Source organism: Lactuca saligna, chromosome 5 (genome assembly GCF_052625555.1).
Source record: "Lactuca saligna cultivar CGN05327 chromosome 5, ASM5262555v1, whole genome shotgun sequence".
Lineage (NCBI taxonomy): Eukaryota > Viridiplantae > Streptophyta > Magnoliopsida > Asterales > Asteraceae > Lactuca > Lactuca saligna.
This window is the reverse complement of record NC_136421.1, coordinates 126,746,463-126,766,298: the sequence shown is the minus strand read 5'-3', so window position 1 is coordinate 126,766,298 and position 19,836 is coordinate 126,746,463.

The window sequence follows — 19,836 nt, the reverse complement described above, 5'->3', positions numbered from 1 at the left end:
CAACCCTTTTCAGGCCGCTACTACTTTCGGATATACCACAAAGTTCACATTCGATCGACTCACTTCTTAGACTTGATACGTGAATTCCCGACAACACTCTTCGTGCTTCACTCATCTAGATAGAATCCATCGAGAACCCTAACCTAGTAGATACACCAGTTGGAACCCACTAGCTACACGAGAAGGAATCCGCATCCCGTACGCCAGAGTCTGTTGAAATGACAAACACAAACCAGAGATCACTTGGGGATGCAAGGACAACCACATAGGAAGTACTCTCTTACCTCTACTTGGCCATTCATACCTACTTTCTTGCCTAGATCTGAATTTCGGGACGAAATTCCCTCTAACGGGGGGATGATGTGACAACCCAAGTTGTCCCGTTACATTTCTCCGTTACCGTTAACGGAATTTTCCACTGTTCAAAAGTTTTGTTAATGAGAAGTCTTCAAGTTTAATAAACATTTCAATTGTGTATGTTTACATGTCGTTAAGTCATGAAAAAGGAAATAAAACACAGGACACACATTTTCATTCATTTGGAAAATGTCAAGTTTTATTATTACGACCACTAAATCGGGTGCGACCAAAAGCCCCGTTTAACGGCAGTATCGGGTAGAATTCCACTGAGCCCCGACTATGAAACCTATATATGGGTGAGTGGAGTCAAATGGGAGACTTTTTACACGCTCTCTCTATACTCTCTCTCTAGACCGGTTTTCGCCCCGACTCCGCAACCAAACGCTTCCAAATTGTAAGTCCGCTTACCCTAGCTTGCTCTAAACATTACTAGCTGTAGTTATAGCCCAAAAACCATCCAAGAAGGCATGGGATAAGGAGTTTACAGCCCAGGAACACTCTAGGGCCGTAAACCCCTAAAATGGTGCCAAACATGTCTCTAAACTTGTCCATAAGCTTGGGAATAATTAGGGGATATAGCCTAGGAGTGTTTAAACATTAAAAGGCATGATTTTAGGACTCAAACAAGAGTTTACGGCCCAAGCACAAGCTTAGGCCGTAAACTCCTCAAAATCATGTCAAAATGTCCCAAATGTGCACCAAACTCATCCTAGGGATTATTACATAATTTAGGGACTTATCCTCTTGAGTTTAGACACTTGAAACACTCCAAAATGATTTAAAGAAAGGAGTTTACGGCCCAGACAAAGGTCAAGGCCGTAAACACCCTAAATCATGCCCAAAAGTTAGTTTTTGTCCCCCAAATGACCATAGGCTATCTCTATAAAATGTTAGGAAGGATCTAAGGGCTTAAACACAAGGAAAATGAGGGATTTCTTGGATTTTATGGCCCAAGCATTTATCTAGGCCGTAAACTCCCCAAAACCCCCTCAAATGTTGGTTTTAATCACCCAAAATAGCATCAAACTTCATAAGAAAATTCTAGGAAGGCAATAGGGGCTTAAAACTTCACTAAACTCAAAGGTTGAGAGTTTACGGCCGTAAACTCCCTTGGGAGAGTTCCTAGGCCGTAAACTCTTGTTTAGTACCCTTAGAGGCCTCAAACCCACACATACCTTTTAGGAAAAGTGCTTGGAATAATTCTATGAACAAGCTAGAAGCATCAAACACCCAAGAATAGGACCTTGGGAGTTTACGGCCGTAAACTCCCTTAGGTTGGGCCGTAAACTCCTTGTTTGGTCCATGTTGGTGTTTTAAATCCATTTACACACTTGATATGCGAGTATAGCAAAGTCCCACAACTGATAAGAGACCCTTAGCACCCGTAAACGCTACCCGGGACCCCAAACACTCAACCAAAAGTGTTTTCCACTCCTTTGAGTGTGTATAATTGTTTAATTAGTATATTATATGCTAATTGTATGTGAACATATGTTATCATATGTTAAAATAGGTCCTTGTGTGTGTTCAAGTCCTTGCGTGACCCCGAACGCCCAATCGGCACTTTCGTCGGACCTACTTACACCAGGTGAGTTCATACCCCTGAATGAACCTTTTAAATGCTTTTAAATGTTTTATAGGGGGGAATACAAGTTAAACATGCCGGTTATCATGTCAATCACATATGATTGATAACCCGCATGCACAAGATTTTACCACTTTTACACTGTTTAACCGAGTGGGACACTAAAATGACTTTTACCTGTTTCATAAATTTTACTTATACTGATTTATTCAAATTCATCCTAATTTGGTTTATGAAAGATCCTCTAAGGTTTTAAATGTATTTTACAAAGGAATACAATTTGTGATTTTCTCTGTACATAAAGGCCTTTCATTAAAGATTTCCCTTTTTGACGTATACTTTTACTTATAAAATACTGCTGCTTCACTTATACTTATTTTATACTCTGACTCGGTAACACTTTCACTTATACCTATAGTCGCTTATACTTGATGACGCTTATACTTATTCACGCTCTTACTTAGTGATACGATTTCTCCTTCACTTATACTGGATAACGACTTTACTCCACTTATACTTGATAGACATTCTTACATCACTTATTGTCGTCTCTGCTTCGTGATACACTTATACTTGGTACGCTTATACTTCATGGTTCGATTATCCCACACTGTACTCTTATACTTCACGACTCGGATGTTCCACTGTACTCTTATACTTCACGACTCAGATGTTCCACTGTACACTTATACTTCACGACTCAGATGTTCCACTGTACTCTTATACTCCACGACTCAGATGTTCCACTGTACACTTATACTTCACGACTCAGATGTTCCACTTTACACTTATACTTCACGACTCAGATGTTCCACTGTACACTTATACTTCACTGTATGATACACACTCAAGCGTAGTTAGATGTATGTTTATGCTTGTATAGATGCATATAAATAATGATTGAAGTACTTAGGAAGGTTGTCCGCCCTATTTCCTTTTCTTCATTGAGATGTGGTCTGGTGGGATCGGATGTCCATCTGAAGGTCGTTCGATTCATTAGTTATATATTATGTATACGAGCATAGACATACGAGTTTTCTTCAGTCAATTCAGTTAAGAATCTATACCTCCAGTCTACACTTACATAAGAAACCCACTCCCTCCTAGTAACACACTATCCTCTATTTGGGATGCATCTTCGGGACGCGGCCTTCTCCGTCGTCTAGTTGGTAACCAGAGTCTCCTGTAGGGAGAGCAGACATTGTGTGTATAGGCCTATACGGGATTGACAACCCCGCACCCTGACTGCTAGCTACAGTCCACGGCCTACCATGCCAAGGGGTGACAAATGTCACATTATATAGATGCTTGTAGAGCATCTAGAACTCTAGTCAGTATGGTTACGAGTATCCTGGGTTGCCTTATAATTCATGGCTTTAAGGTAACAGTATTTCATCAGCGATTTACACTGTATGCTGATGTCAACTTTTTCAGAGTTACACTGTTTTGACCTTGCTAGATGTATCTTCCATTTGATACCGTCTGGGGTCTGTTATCTCTGTTTGACCTTGCAAGATGTACCTTTCACTTGGTATCGTCTGTGGTCTGTCTTCACTGTTTTGACCTTGCGAGATGTACCTTTCACTTGGTATTGTCTGCGGTCTGTCTTCACTGTTTTGACCTTGCGAGATGTACCTTTCACTTGGTATCGTCTGCGGTCTGTCTTCACTGTTTTGACCTTGCTAGATGTATCTTTCATTTGATACCGTCTGGGGTCTGTTATCTCTGTTTGACCTTACAAGATGTATCTTTCATTTGATACCGTTTGGGGTCTGTTATCTCTGTTTGACCTTACAAGATGTATCTTTCATTTGATACCGTCTGGGGTCTGTTATCTCTGTTTGACCTTACAAGATGTATCTTTCATTTGATACCGTCTGGGGTCTGTTATCTCTGTTTGACCTTGCAAGATGTACCTTCCATTTGGTATCGTCTTCAGTCTGCGTTCACTGTTTTAGACCTTACCAGTTGTACCTTTCATTTGGTACCTCCTGGGGTCTGTTTCTCCATTTGTTAGACTGAACCAGGCGTGTCGTTAGTTCGATACTTTCCTGGAGTCTATGACTCTTTTGCCTTAGTCAGCAGTCCTCACTGCTGAGGCATATGATATTCCCTGATGTCGTTGCTTTCCTCAATAATCAAATCCAGTATTTTGATAATGATAGCAATTTAGGGAAAATTACTTTTTACCCTACCTCACTGACCAGTCTTGGTAGAAGGCTGCTTTTATTAAAGAAAATATAGGATTTTCTGGAAAGGACTCTAATACACTGAAATCACTTAAACTACTACGTTCTTAAGTTATTTGAATGAAATGTCACTAAATGCTTATGAACTCACCAACATTGTAAAAATGCTGATACTTGCTTTTCAAATAACTTGTATTCTCAGGTTAGCATTAGACAGGTACATCCCCGGAGTTGTTGATGAAGATAGCTTTGTACTATGCTGCATTTATTCTATTACTTGTATTACTTTAAAGTGTTGTAATGTAACCTTGTAAAACTATTACTATTAATGCAATGTTTTGTTGTACTTTGATTACTATAATGCATGTGTTGTGATACTTGACATGACGTCATCCACCCCAGAACGTTTCCGCCGTTCCGGTTTTGGGGTGTGACAACCTCAAATCTAAGCCCCAAACACGAAATAGATCTCAATCTTACCAAAATAACCCCAAAATCTCATTCAAGAATAGATATAGATGCTAAAAGAGTGAAGGTAACAACTTATTACCTCCAAGATGTGCCCAAACTGAAGTAGATTCCAGATCTTCACGACTCCCTTGGTGCTTTACACTTGATCTACAAGTTTCTTTAGCTAGAAACTACTTCCAAAGCTTCAATCTCCCTCCAAAGGCCTCACACACACGAGCTTAGGGTTTACTGGCTCTTCAAGGCAATAAGGAGGCTAAGTGAAGGACATAAAGTCCTTTAAATAGGGTGCAAACCCTAAGATTATGATTTTCTCTTCTCAGAACCAACTCGTCGAGTCCAGTTGCCGACTCAGTGAGTTGGTCACTTAACTCGCGACCAAATCCCGCTCTGAATCGACGAGTAACTGCACCTACTCGCCGAGTCCAGCCTCATAATAACATTTTACACCCCTGAGTATTGCTCCTGAACTTGGGATGTTACAATTCTCCTCCACTTGAATTAGGCTTCATCCTCGAAGTCCGCCACGGCCAACCGATCTCCAATCTACTCACAACCTTCCTGAACAATGCACACTTCATCTGCTCGGTCCAACCCTCGGGTACCGCCTCCAATGGTCCTCTGCCCAGTCAGTCCGGCTAAAACTAGTTCTTGTAGATAGTCACCTTGAGTGCATTCTAATCCTAATCAATCCTGAGAACACGTCTTACCCAACTGACCATCCATCTACTACTTATGATGACATCCAAGGGCTCACCCCTTTCCCTTGCGCGTTTTCTGGCTTCCCCAAGGCAACTCCCCATAACTAACCACCTCCTCTGCCACTGCGAAGGACATACCCTTCACGCTATACATTACTCCAGCCATTTAAATCAGATTTCATCCTCGAAATCATTCTTTACCATTTCTTACATGCTAACTACTCCAGGTTCCCACTAGAACAACAGAATTCACAGATCCACATATCCTAGCGATTCACTTATACTTGGCCATAACTTAGATAATCGTGTTATGAGTGACTTGCCACTCCACAAGCTATCCATGAAAATTCAAAATACAATTACCGCTAGAGACCCAAGACTGTCTAAAAACACTGAACTGCTTGAAAACACTAAACTGCCTAGAACACTAACTGCCTGAAACACTGAACTGCCTGAACACTAACTGCCTGAAACACTGAACTACTTGAACACTGACTGCATGAAACACTAGACTGCCTAAACACTGACTGCCTGAAACACTGAACTGCCTCAAACACTGAACTACCTGAACACTGACTACTTGAAACACTGAACTGCTTGAACACTGACTGCCAGAAACACTGACCGCCTGAAACAACATGCTACCACATGGCTACTTACCAACATCTCCCGAGATCTTCCTGGTCCCAATTCATTCGTCAGTCGTCTGAAATATCGGGATCCAACCCGGCTGTGGAACCAAAGATTCCCTATTTTAGTCGCCTAACACGACTTCCGAACAAAATCCTTCTCTGGACTAGTTACCGCTAGTTATCATGTCACTGAGGCTCTAACAACCTCCTGATCCAGCAGGTCTCGAGCATCGAATCCTGATGTTACCAAACCGCAGCTAAACGTGATTGCTACATGACCAATCGTAGCCTTATATAACAAATAACATGAAGAAATCCATTGCTTCCTTTTCCTCATAGCTGAAGTGACGTTCCAACTTTCGTATCGCTGGCTCAACTATATCTAAACCATTTGGGAAATTCCGAAATACAATCCGTGGATTTCCAATCCTCACTACTGCACCCGAACTAGTGGTTACTACTGATCCCCCCCGCGCCCTAACAATGCGCTCATGCTACCTACTAACCTTTGTATGACGCAACTACACCCGCAGTCTCACACCACTCACAATCTGAATGCTAGTGAATGCTACGGCTACAACGTAGACTTACAACACTAACACTATCTTGTTGCTAGTGAATGTTTCACACCCCCAAACCGGAATGGCGGAAACATTCGGGGGTGGATGACTTCACGTAGTATCACAACGATTGAATATTGTAAAGATAGTAACACAACCATCATATATATATATTAATGAAAACGTGTATTGTTGCGTTATACATGTTATCAAAAGAATATTACAATATGATGAATAAATGTTTAATGATAAAATCATCCTTTGTGTTCCTTCTTCCAAAAGCAGGTAGTTTACCTGTATCACTGATTCCCTGAGAAATACAAGTGGTTTTGAAAAGTGTCAACATTTAAGTTGGTGAGTTCATGAGTGTTCCGAGTTGAAAAGTATATTCCTTTTTGGTGGTAATTTGGTAAACGAAATCTTTAGAAAATCCAATATTTTCTTGTAACATGTAAAAGGTTCCAAAGTTGGAATGTGTTAGTAACTTTTATAAACAATTGATATCAATAATTTAGTATGAAAATATAATGTAGAAATACTGCGATGCACATATGAACCTTGTAAATCAATCTTGTTTTATACTTTTTATGTGAGTTTTATAACCATACTATTGACACTGACGGCCTGTAACAACATTCTTCAAGTGTTGTAGTGTTATGACATTTGTCACCCCAGACCTGCCGGTCTAACTATAGCTAGTAGTTTAGGTGCGGGATTGTCAATCCCGTATAGATCTATACACAAGTATCACGCTCTCCCTCCCAGAGATTATGGTATATAATACAGGACTTGAAATGCATACAAAAATGTACGTTGAAGTTTAAATGTCTCACATTACCTAGTATAAATAGATTTACAATGAAATGACTTTACTCCTTTTTGAACGTGTTTCGTTTTCAAATTGTATAAAAATGTAGGATTGACTTGCTAACTATACCCATTATAGTTTTTCAGATAGTATATTCCATTTCGTAGACATAACTTAGTGATATAATTGCCCTTGTATACATAAGATGTTTGTATCGATATTCGAAGTTAGAAATTTCATTTATGTTTAGAAAACGATACTTTTAACGTGTAATGTACTTGTATTTCCCCCCCTAAAACATGAAAAAGAGTTGAAAAGTAGGGGTATGAACTCACTCGTTAAGTTTGAAGAGAGGGGCTAGAGTTGAGCAGAGTTTCGATCGCGGATAGTTGCGTCGTCGGGCTCTTCGGGAACTTCTGCAACGTAAATCTTTCGTCGGGGCTCGAGTGCGGAAACCGAGGTGAGAAAAGGGTCTCTGGAGTTGGGAGAATGTCTGAGAAATGGTGAAGGTGTGCCAAAACCCGAGCTTAAGCCTTCTATTTATAGGCTGGAATTGCCTCGTACGCGGGGCGTAATTTTGGAGTACGCGGGGCGTACTCACGTACGCAGCGCGTACGTCGTTACGCTGGGCATAAAAATACGTCACGGCTTACGGCTCCTGGCTAGCTAGGCGTAGCTTGGGCAGGCCGATGGGACTCGACCCTGGGTCTAGTACGCGGGGCGTACTCCCAGATTACGCAGGGCGTAATCCCTGCTTCCAACTTCTAAATTCCGTAACTTTCGCGTACGAGCTCCGTTTTTCGCGTTCTTTATATCCACGCGTAGGTGAGATTATGCTCTACAACTTTCATTTAGACTCCGTCGGCTAGTTTTGAATTTATTTTTACTGATATAATTTTAATAGGCCGGGCCTCCTAAAGTTCGTTAAAATTTCATAGGTTCTTTATTCGACGTCGGTTTTCGTTTGTCTTTTTTGTTGTTTTATTACCACCGAGGAGATCTTCAACTTCCGTTTAGGTGGTGATAGCTAAATAATACTCGATCTTCAATCCGAGTTTTTAGCCCTTTACTACTGTTACGAAACTTTGAAAATTCGTAACTTCTTCATACGAGGTCCAAATTGGGCGATCTTTTTATGCACGCTCATCTTTCAACGAGATCTACGACTTTTGTTTAGATACTTTAAGGCTAAAATGTATTTTATTGAGATTTCACTTTTTACATCAAATTACGTTTTAACGTCGTGTCGTAATTATACGAGTGGTTATAATTTCTTCAATATAACTCGGTTTTGAGTGTTCTTTATGTTTTTGGAAACCTGGGCATGATATCTAATATTCGATGCATCCCAACTTAGATACCTGAACACTTTATTTTCGAGGTTAATTTCGTTGTTTTTAGCTTTCGAGTGTTTACAATGCTTTTGGGAAAAATAGGGTTGTCACAGAATGCTACGGCTACACCCGCAGACTTACAACATTCTAACACTATCTGGCTGCTAGTGAATGCTACAGCTACACCCACAGACTTACAACACCCTCCCTACTGACTCTATCACTAACTACTATTCTGAGGGCACCCTAACTCACCCGAGTCCTGCTAGCAATCAGCCAACCTAATTTCCAAAACCAACCCTCGGTCATCAAATGCTACAACTATCTTGTAGTCTTACATCCTTGCTACACTTGCTTTCCGATGAGAAATTCTACAACTTGGTTTCCCAACCCAATCGTCTACTAGTCCCAAATACATGCAACCGACATTAGGAAGTTTTCCAAACTCCCAACTCCTGAACTCCTGAACCCACTAGACCCTTCGGGCTGCTTTCCCTTCCTACACAAGATTACCAACCCTTTCTAAGTTTAGCATGCTACTGACCCTGAATGCATGAAGGGTTCTCCCCCACTTTGATCCGGCTAATTCTTACAGTTCACAGTTTGAAAAGGATTCTCCATCCTTCCTATCATTTAAAAGGTCAATCCGCTGACAATCGATGTTTATCTTTGCTGGTGTCTAAATTAACCCTTCATCAGACCTAAACCAATCTTGTCAACTAATCGAGCACCCTTCAATCCCCGATTGATCCTACTTCAGCGACTGCGTCCTAATAACCTGAGCTTAAAGGGGAGGAGGGACATCTTTGAACTACTATCCTATCATCCTCTGGTTACTCTACTGGGAACTCAAGCTTACCAATGGTGAAAATATAACCGATCTATACACAAATAACACCTTCCCGAAAATAGCGAGACACCACCGAGTCTCACTCATACTTGCTACAATTACTACATCTGAAGTAACCTGCTTTACGGGAACGTCCTCAACTATCATTCTAGAATCCAAGGTATGCAGACGGCATATGACTCACTCACAAATATGTAATATAATATTCCAATATGAGTACTTACTAAATCGGTGCAGAATATAACAACATCATAAATCATAATTTAGAGGAAGGTAAAAGATACGTATCCCCAACATCGTGTGTTTCTCGAATACATGTTGAAATCAACCGGAATGCCCTGCTCCGAGCCGTGGGTGCCCTTGCCCGACCCTGATGTATGTTTGTAGTTCTCGAAGTCCCATGGGTAGGAATTATCACCTACCATGATGTATACAAACTCGGACAGTGGGCCTCTCTGACTGCAACGTAAACAAACTGGATCAATCCCTTGGGTGATGGTAGTAGTGCAATCACTGCTAAAATGACCAGTCTGGCCGCACTTGAAGCATCCAGGATTACCACCTTTACTACTCCTACATGCACCCATGTGCGTCCTGCTACACTTCCCGCATCGGTTGCGGCCCTAGAAGTATCTCGATCTCAAACTCGACCCTTTGGTTATTTTACCCGAACCTATGGGCCATTGAACCTCATCCGGTTTCCTCTTCATTTCTGACTCAAGGTCAATCCCTCGCTCATGTGCTACCCCATCGCCCCCATCAATCGTCTGAACAACCGCTGACCGGTCCTAAAGCTGCTCGGTCAACCTATCAGTGACCCTCTCGACGATGTCAGGTAGCTCCTTACAAACGACTCGTGAAACCTCCGTAATGACCAAATCATACATGGGACTATCCTGGGGATAGGGTGCCCCACTCACTTCCAACCCTTGATGACAAGAGCTAAAAATGGGATCCCCTTCCCTGATGGATCCCTGGGATCCATCAGAATCGGGCTCTAGACGAGCCCGAAACTGTCCCGAAACTATCCCGACCCTAAAGGCCTCAAGACGAATGTCCAAAAGCTCCACGATGGCTTCCATAACTGAATCGAATATCACAGGAGTCTGATCAATGATGTTGCGCATAATCTATGCGGAAATGACATCTATCATCTGATCATCAAACTATTCGACTCTAGAGCCTGAGCCAGATCCCTCCCCGGCACCTGAACTGCTAACTGATATCTCGCGTAACGTCACCATGCTGAAAACATATCACAATAACTGTCAGAATACTCATTGTTTCTGAGGGATCTCACACATACTCTTCAATTTCCCCGTTTCGTCTTGGCCCCTCTTGAATCGAGTACGGATCCTCTACTTTCAGTAGTACGGGCCCATACTACCTTCCACATGTATCCGTACTTTCCTCAAGAGTTACCTTAACTCAACCAAGTCCCTTCTACTGCTACTGATCTTTGCTACTCTCATCCTAGGCTTACCCTAGGGAAATCTCTGACCCAAACCAGTCCTCAGCTGCTGAAGGCCTCCTTGTAATGCCAATTAGCCATCACCTGAATACCATCACATGTAACGAGGTTCGGATAATCCTTCGAGTAAGGGACTCATCCCTACAACGGTTAGACTCATACAAGAGTTGCGCAATAGGGCCAAATCCAGCACTTTGAGATTATTTAACCATGATCACATGTGACGTGACGTATTCACCTAATGGCTAACTCCCATCACTCGGTGTCGCACAAAGCAAGCAACATTTGGACACAGGAACCACTCAAGCAAATCTATTCTAATAATGAGAAACTTTACTAGCATACAATACTAAGCTCATACTATCAGGCATAACCAAAATATGCTATCCTACTACTGTCTACTCAATACTAGCATGCAATTATCATAAATCTGAAACACATATAGCAGGCACATAAGGCATCATCCCTAGATGCTTAGTCCTATTCTAGCATGTCGTTCTATTGAAACTGAAACTGATAGTCATAACATAAACTTGTATAGGTAATTTGGGAGTACGTACTTGAGCTCGGCTGAGCACATGCACCACACCCTTTTCTCTTCTAAAAAAAACTCTTTTTCTTACTAAGTTCTTTTTTTCAAAAATTCTTTTCGAAAACGTTTCTCTCTTGAAAATCTTTTACCATTTCCTCAATTTGAGTTTAGACACACTCGAAAGCGTGCCCAAATCCTCAAACCAAAGCTATGATACCAACTTGTGACGACCCAAAATACGACCCAAAAACAAAAATTGTTTTAATATTACAAAAAATTGCAACATCAACTATTAGATAATAAAACCATGAATCGTATGTCCCAAAATTCCATAGTAAATGTATCAATTCAAAATTGAAGTTAATAACATATCAAAATATCTAAATAAAACTCCCAGGAATAAACTCCAACTGTGGTGTGTGCCATGCCATCAATCCGAGCACTTCCCCTTGCTTGCGGAAGTACCTGAAACCAAAATTGAAACTGTAAGCACAAAGCTTAGTGAGCTCCCCCAAACTACCACATACCATACAATAACATATAAATTACATATTGGGCCTTACCCACTGCATCAAACCGAAATCCGGACTAACTGGGGCCTTTCCCCCTGCATCAGACCGAAGTCCGAAAACTGCATCAGACCGAAGTCCGGACTAATTGGGGCCTTTCCCCTGCATCGGAATGATGTCCGGACATACTGGGGCCTAGCCCCCTGCATCAGACTGAAGTCCGACTAACTGCATCAAACCGAAGTCCGGACTAACTAACTGAACATGACATAGCATAATCATAAGTACTAGCATAAACACATATACTGCATACTGCGTGGGACCGAAGTCCGGAACACATAAAACAAAAACATGCCTGAATCACAAAGACATCAAGCACACTAAACTAGTGCATCGTACCGAAGTCCAGAAACTACTGCTAATTAGACATGTCGGCATTGTGCCTGTAGACCCGTTCCTACTGGAAGGAAAACTCACATGAACTGCTAAACTCGGCTGATAACCCTTTGGCTACTAACCGACAACTCTCTCCGAAACACTGCTCCTCTAGCTCCCTAAGCAACTAATACAATAATAACACATAGACTAAACTATCTTCCCGGGGTCAACTATGTCAACTCTGGTCAAAGTCCTGGTCAAAGTCAAACTTCCTGACTGTCACTTACACCTTTAATGACATTGAATTTACTGATTCAAACTATTATGTGTAAATTATAGGTATCGACTCTACTTATGCCACGACTTGAGAAGCACTATAGGTGATGCTCATAGGTGTGTGCTACTGGGAGATGAAATGAAGAAATTAGAATAAGCATTGGTGGAAGAAAAGATTGTTATGAAAAAGGTGAAAATGGGCATTTTGAAAGAAACTGCCCAAGACTAAAGAGCAAGGAGTTAATAGCTCGAGTTAGAAGAATCATGATCGGAACAAGCAAAGAAAACCAGGAACCATCAATAGTAACTAGCGCGATTCTCATTAACTAATTGTATATTGAAGAACTTCTAATTCGGTTATGAAAAGAAATCCTTGAAAACCCTAAACTTATGAGTCATGAACCCAGTAGTTTGGAGAAATCCTGTAGAGTAGAGACAACTAGTGAACTGTCAGAAATCTACTTGTGAAATTTTAATTTTTTTCTTCCTAACAATTACCAAATCGTAGTTGTCACGTCAATCTCATGCGTATGTCACCCAAAGTCTAATATAGTTGTTTATATGTGTGACAACCCGAAATTTCCATTCGGTCAAACCCTAAAAGTCAACCACTTCGTATCATAAGTCAATGTCATTATTTCTTATTTTAAGAAAATTAAAAGTACGTGTGATTATTTTAATATTATTTTAAACGAACGGGTGAAAGAAAGTGTCGTCTCGGGTTTTGAATTTTAAAAACCGTCAACACTTCGCGTCTTAGAAATTCCCGACCAAACTTTTATGTTTGGGTTGAAAAATCACCCAAAAACCGTGAACTCATACCTATATATGAGTTTACTCCCCAAAAGGCTAGTCATTTGTGTTTACTCCCCAAATGTCAAAAGAGTAAACTCCAAAATATCCTCTCAAGTATCATCCAAGTTTTTATTCAAAATCTTCAATCTAGTAAGTGTTTCTAGCCCTTTTAAGTTAGTATATCACTTAATCTAGTGATTGTACATCCTTTAATAAATCCATTTTTGTGTTTTGATTAGTTTCCAAAAACACCAAGAACACCAAGAACACACACTAAGTGTTCTTGGATTTAAAGTTCATTTCAAGCTTCCTCTATGTAAGTACTTCTATCCTAGAGTCATTTTAAGATTTCTATACATGTTTATACCAAGGAAAAGTCCCAAGAACACCAAGAACAAGGTGTTCACGGTTTTGGGAGGCTCCCAAAACCATAAACACCCAATATAGTGCCTTAGGGTGCTTTAGGGTGTTTAGATGCTTCACAATGCCTTAGGGACTTGTCTAGATCCATCCTTGATGAATGTATCACACAAAAAGCACCAAAATCATATATTTTTATGTGTTTACTGTTTGGGGATCTCCCAAAACCGTAAACACCTCAAATGTGGTGTAAATGTCCCATAAATGGCCCATGGTTGTTCCTTATGGCTAGAATCTAACCTAGACTAGTGCCATGTTTGAGCTAAGGACTTGAAAGCCGCCAAATACCAAACTTAGGAGTTTAAGGATGTAAACTCATGGAAAAATGGTCCTTACACCGTAAACTCCATTTAGGAGTGTTTTGATGCCACACAACACTTCCTAAGGCTAAATCATGAAGTAGGAATGCTTGGAATAGCTTAGTAGTCTTCAAAACAACAAATGGTCATAAGTTGTAGAGTTTACGACCGTAAGCCCTTAAGTTTACTGCCGTAAACTCCTTGGGTAATGGCCATGAAAACCGTAAACTCCAAGGGAGTTTACCCTTGAACCCCAAACACACTAGCCTTTCCCTACAACACGTAGATGCAACCCTTGAGACTTATAACACTTGTATAAAGTGTTTAGCGTGTCCTAGAGTGTCTTAACTTTGTTTATTAGTTGTTCAAAGACTAATTGTGTATATACATATATCCTTATATGTTATTAGGATCTTTATGCGTGTCTAAGTCTTCACTTGACACCAAGCACTTATCCGACACTTCCTTTCTGATCCACTTGCTACAGGTGAGTTCATACCCCTTAATCAATGTTTTTACAGTTTCTAAATGTTTTATGGGGGGGATACAAGTAGAATTATGCTAATTATTATATCAATCATATGTGATTAATAAGTAGCATTCAAATGATTGGCTATTCATTAGCCGTTTTACCAAACAGTTTCCTTCAAAAGATTTTCATAAACATTTTATATGTTTAAAACTCCTTATTACACTGTACATTTTACTATGTATGTTTTATTTCAAACTTATTTACAATTGTGATTCAAACAAATGTTTCTTTATACTAAATTGTTTTATCAAACCCATGCCTTCAAAACGTTTTATAGATCGACATCAAGTCGATCTTTTCTTAGATAATAATTATGTTCAAAGGTTTTACAAAAATTATTTTATGCTTTTATATTATAAATTGCATGCCTCTATATGTATAGTTATATAAGTAATGTTTAAAAGACTTAGGAAGGCTATCCACCTTGTTTCCTTTTCCTCGATTTGGATGTGGTCTGATAGGATATCGGGTACTCGTCCAAAGGTCGTTCAAATATTAGTTATATATATCATGTGTACATATATAGTCATAAAAGGTCCTTCCAATTCATCCAATGCCCTTGGGTAGCAAGGGTATACATCCATGTTCATACGTCCCAGTTAGATTACTAGTAAACTACCATATGGGTAGTTTAGGAAGATACTAGAACCATTACTAGAACGCGATATCATACAATGAGTCAGTTCATTCATTAGTCAATCCTTCCTAGGTAGAGAGCACGTACATTACAGCTAGAACATTAGAGTACATTACTGTACTTGCTAGGTAGAGAGCACGTAAATTACAGCTAGAACATTACAGTACATTACTATACTTGCTATGTAAAGAGCACCTACATTACAGCTAGAACATTACAGTACATTACTATACCTACTAGGTAGAGAGCACGTACATTACAGCTAGAACATTACAGTACATTACTATACTTGCTAGGTACAGAGCACGTACATTACAGCTAGAACAGTTCATTACATTACATATACATGAATACGTTAATTATTGTGATATGAATCGGAGCATGACTTAGATGTCATCACCCGTGTTGTAGCCAGAGTCTCTTGAAGGGAGAGCATGAGTTTGCGTATAGATCAATACTGGATTGACTATCCTACACCATGTTTCTAGCTACAGCCGGACCTGTAGGTCTGCGGGTGCCAAACGTCATTTCTTTTTACGACCATTCTTATGTCGTTGTTACCAGTCAATAGTATGGTACAATTAATCACATGATGCCGTAATATAAATCCGGTTTAAGGTAGTTAGTACATCAGTAGTTCTTATAGCGCTAGATTTTAGTACTACATTAATTTTCCCTGTACATATATTTAGTGATCTTTTCACTTAAACTTTAAATGTAAAAACTATATTTTGTTAATGATAGTTACACTTGGGAAAATTACACACTTTTACAAGAAACGAACATTTAGAACAGTTAAGTCTTGGTAGAAGACTGCATTGAGAATAGTTAGGTCTTGGTAGAAGACACACTTATATAATAATAGGAATCATAGGGATTTCTAGAGTTTTTCAAACGTTTACAGTTGTTTTACAAACATTTTAATACTTACAGTTCATTTACATTTTCAATACTTACAATTCATATACATACAAATACTTACATTTCAAATACATACAAGTATTTACACTCAATTAAGACACTAAAATACTTATGATCTCACCAGCTTTAAAGCTGATACTCGCTTTCAAAATTTCTTGTATCCTCAGGTCATCATAGACAGGTACCGATGCAAGGATTAGGGAAGATGGAGCTCGTTGAAGACTCATCTTTCATTTTGATTTATGATTTAGTGTTTATCAAAATTTGACAGAACATAATTGTATAATAATTATATTATTAATGCAATGGATGATGTTGTTTCTTGTTTACTACTTTTCATTGTTGTGATACTGTACATGACGTCCTCCGCCCCAGAACGTTTCCATCGTTCTTGGTTTTGGGGTGTGACAGATTGGTATCAGAGCATTGTTTATAGTGAATTAAGTATATCAACCCATAAAAGATATTCTATCTATAAATACATAAGGGATTAAAAATACTCTGACCAAGAGTTTATACTTTAAATAATAAAATATTTAAGTAAGTGTACGTGTTGCATTCATACTAAAATCAGTGTCACTAGGACAGTACAAAGGAATTACGATTGTTTGGCAACACAGGTGGGCTTAGAGACATATGGTCAAAACTGGGAAGATATAGCCTGATCACCTATATTATCCGATGGTTGACTAGTATGTGCCTAGGTGTTGCTGTGTGGTTGCAACAAATCTAAAATCTTACCAACCCTGCCACAATGAGAACAGTAGAACATAACATTAAACTTAAAATACTATAGGAGTATTTGGTGTTATTATAAGTACTTTATACTTGAGAACTAAAACGGGGTCTTCATTACCAAGTTCATAGTTGCTAAGTGGATACAATAAAGCTGTATGTAATTAGGATGTTATAGACTTAGAATCTGTGAAAATTTTACTTTAACCCGATTCTGTGTGAATTTGGAGTTAAGGTCACTTATTCGAAGGCCTATCCTATTTCGATTACATATAACTGGTATGCACTTCACAAATAGAGATGTAACTAATGAAGATTTTCTAAATAATTATCTAGATAGTTCGTAGAATAGTTATTTTCTTACCCCAATTCTCGCGTAGATAACATGGCTGGACTCCATCCCCACGGCAAGCAGTATCTTCCGAACGAAGTCATTGCTGGTTGGTTTGAAGAAGAACCAGAGAATGATCATCCAATCCCTGTGAATGATCACAATGACGAAGACCTTTCGGATGATGCTAACTCCAAACCCGAAGTTGAGAACCTACCTCAGGTAGCTCCCGTTCCAATTCCTAACACTCGTCCGGCTTTTCATGGCCCGACGCCTCCATGGGTGGAATGTTTAGAAACATGGAGCCAAGGACAAGATCAGCCCATGCCATTTAATGGTGACTGAAGCTTTTATGACCTGAGCAATGGGGGCTCAGCAGACGGAATCTTGCTAATCTTGGTCCGCAGAGTGGCCCGAAATGAGATTCAAGGCAGTACAGCCTTACATTAGATCACTGAAGTTGTCGCCAATGCGAGAATGCATACCCTCCGCACCATTCGTCTAGAAGATGCTCGCGAGAGATCTGAGAGAAACCACGAAACCCTGCTGCAAGCACTAGCTGAAACCCGAGCTGAAGTCATTGAGCTCCGAGTACATCACAGGGTATACGAAAGATACCTGCTTGATATGGAATATCAACTGGCTGACCTGAGAATTCACCAAAGGGATGATCGTTGCCAGTAGTAGACGCTTTACTTTATTTTCCTTATTAAAAGGAATCCTTTTCTATCTATGCCCGATGTGACATTTTCTATGAAATTATCTTGTACTGTAATTACTTTAGGTTAGGCCTATATGTTTTCAAGAACTATCTTCTCTGGATATGATGTAAGACCTTTACAAGGTCATTTTCCCAAATCTTTACGTCGTGAATACCAAAGATATTGACAGCCGGCTAACTTCTGTGTCATTCTTCATTCAAGTACTCTTACCATACTTTCATTGGAGTCTATCGTTAGTTAAGTCATTGGACTAAAGTAATTTAGCTCTGGAGACATTTCCAAGGCTCTTTTAGTGGTTGGATCCTATTATTCACCAACCCACGATACCTCAGCTTGAACGAAAAACATCTTGAGACCATTCTACAAACTCACTTCCATTCCGTACTAGGACTGCATCATAGGGATGTAGGTTAACCTTTCGAGAACATACTCTTACTCTTTGTTTGAGAAATCAAAGTACATTTAGGGTCAACCTGAATCGCTCACAAAATCCTTATCTTACGTGTTACAGAATCATGTCGTCATTCGGAAACAATCAGTCGAGCAATGAAACCTCCGCCTTTCCTATGGACGCTTCTACTTTCGAAACCATAATTACAACTGTTGTGATGGCTGTCGTGACAGTTGTCCTTACACACCATAGCACTATAAGCACAATCAATGCTGATTATGGGATTGAAGTTTCCAATCGTGGTATGCATCCAGGAAATCGCAAAACAGTAACAATCACAGGCTCGCAAAGCCGAAAGACAAAGAACAAGAAACGCAGGCGTCAAGCCCAGAAAGAACGCAAGAAGTCCCAAAAACTTGCCATGCAACCACAGCAGGTGGAAACCCCTGCCATCCCCGTACCGAGCAGACCATATAAAGGAACACTCCCGAAGTACGACAGGTGCAACTACCACCACGAGGGAATTTGCCGAGCCTTACAATGCGTTAATTGCAACAAGATGGGGCACATTGCTCGTTTATGTAGAACTACCTCCACCACTGGAGCAAACCTAGTTTGTTTTAATTGTGGTGATTTTGGGCACTATAAGAGAGATTTCCCGAAAAAGGAAATCAAGGAAAGAACCCGCGTCCCCATAACTCCTACTCAACACCTCACTCCCGTCACCAATGCGAGTACTAGCCAGTCATGCCACCAATGCGGTGAAATAGGGCACTTCAAGAAGGATTTCCCTATAGCAAAGAACTCTGGAGCAGATGGGAAGATTCTCAGGATCACAGCTACGGGAGAACCTGCTCCGGAACTCACGTTAATGTAATTTAGGCGTTTCGTTGTAACAGACTTATAAACTATCCAGAACTAGTGCAACTAGAGTCTTATCTTTTGCGAGATCCTATCGGTATAGGGATGCTCGTGCTGCGTATACTTGTCCGTTGTATTATACCTTATTCGCAGCAATAGTCATGTAGTAAATCTAAAGTACTGTAACTCTGTTCATGGTTGCACGGTTCTTTTTGTCTGTAAGCATCTTATGTTCAAATCTAATGTCTTTAAGTTTTCGTATGATTCTGACATTATCATACAACTAGATTCAATTTGATCCACACCATACCAGCTTCATACGTACATCTCTTTCTTCGAAATCGCCTCTCCAGCGAAGCCGTCATATCAGAACACCAACGTACTCATGCCTGGAGTACCTCATAGTTCTTTCTTTTTTAGAAGAAATCCCTGAAGTACCACTCGAACGGTATGTCAAGTTCAATCCAAAGATCCATACGGTTAATCTATTGCTGAAGAATGTATACACAGGGGTAATATATAATCAAGGTTCTACAGGT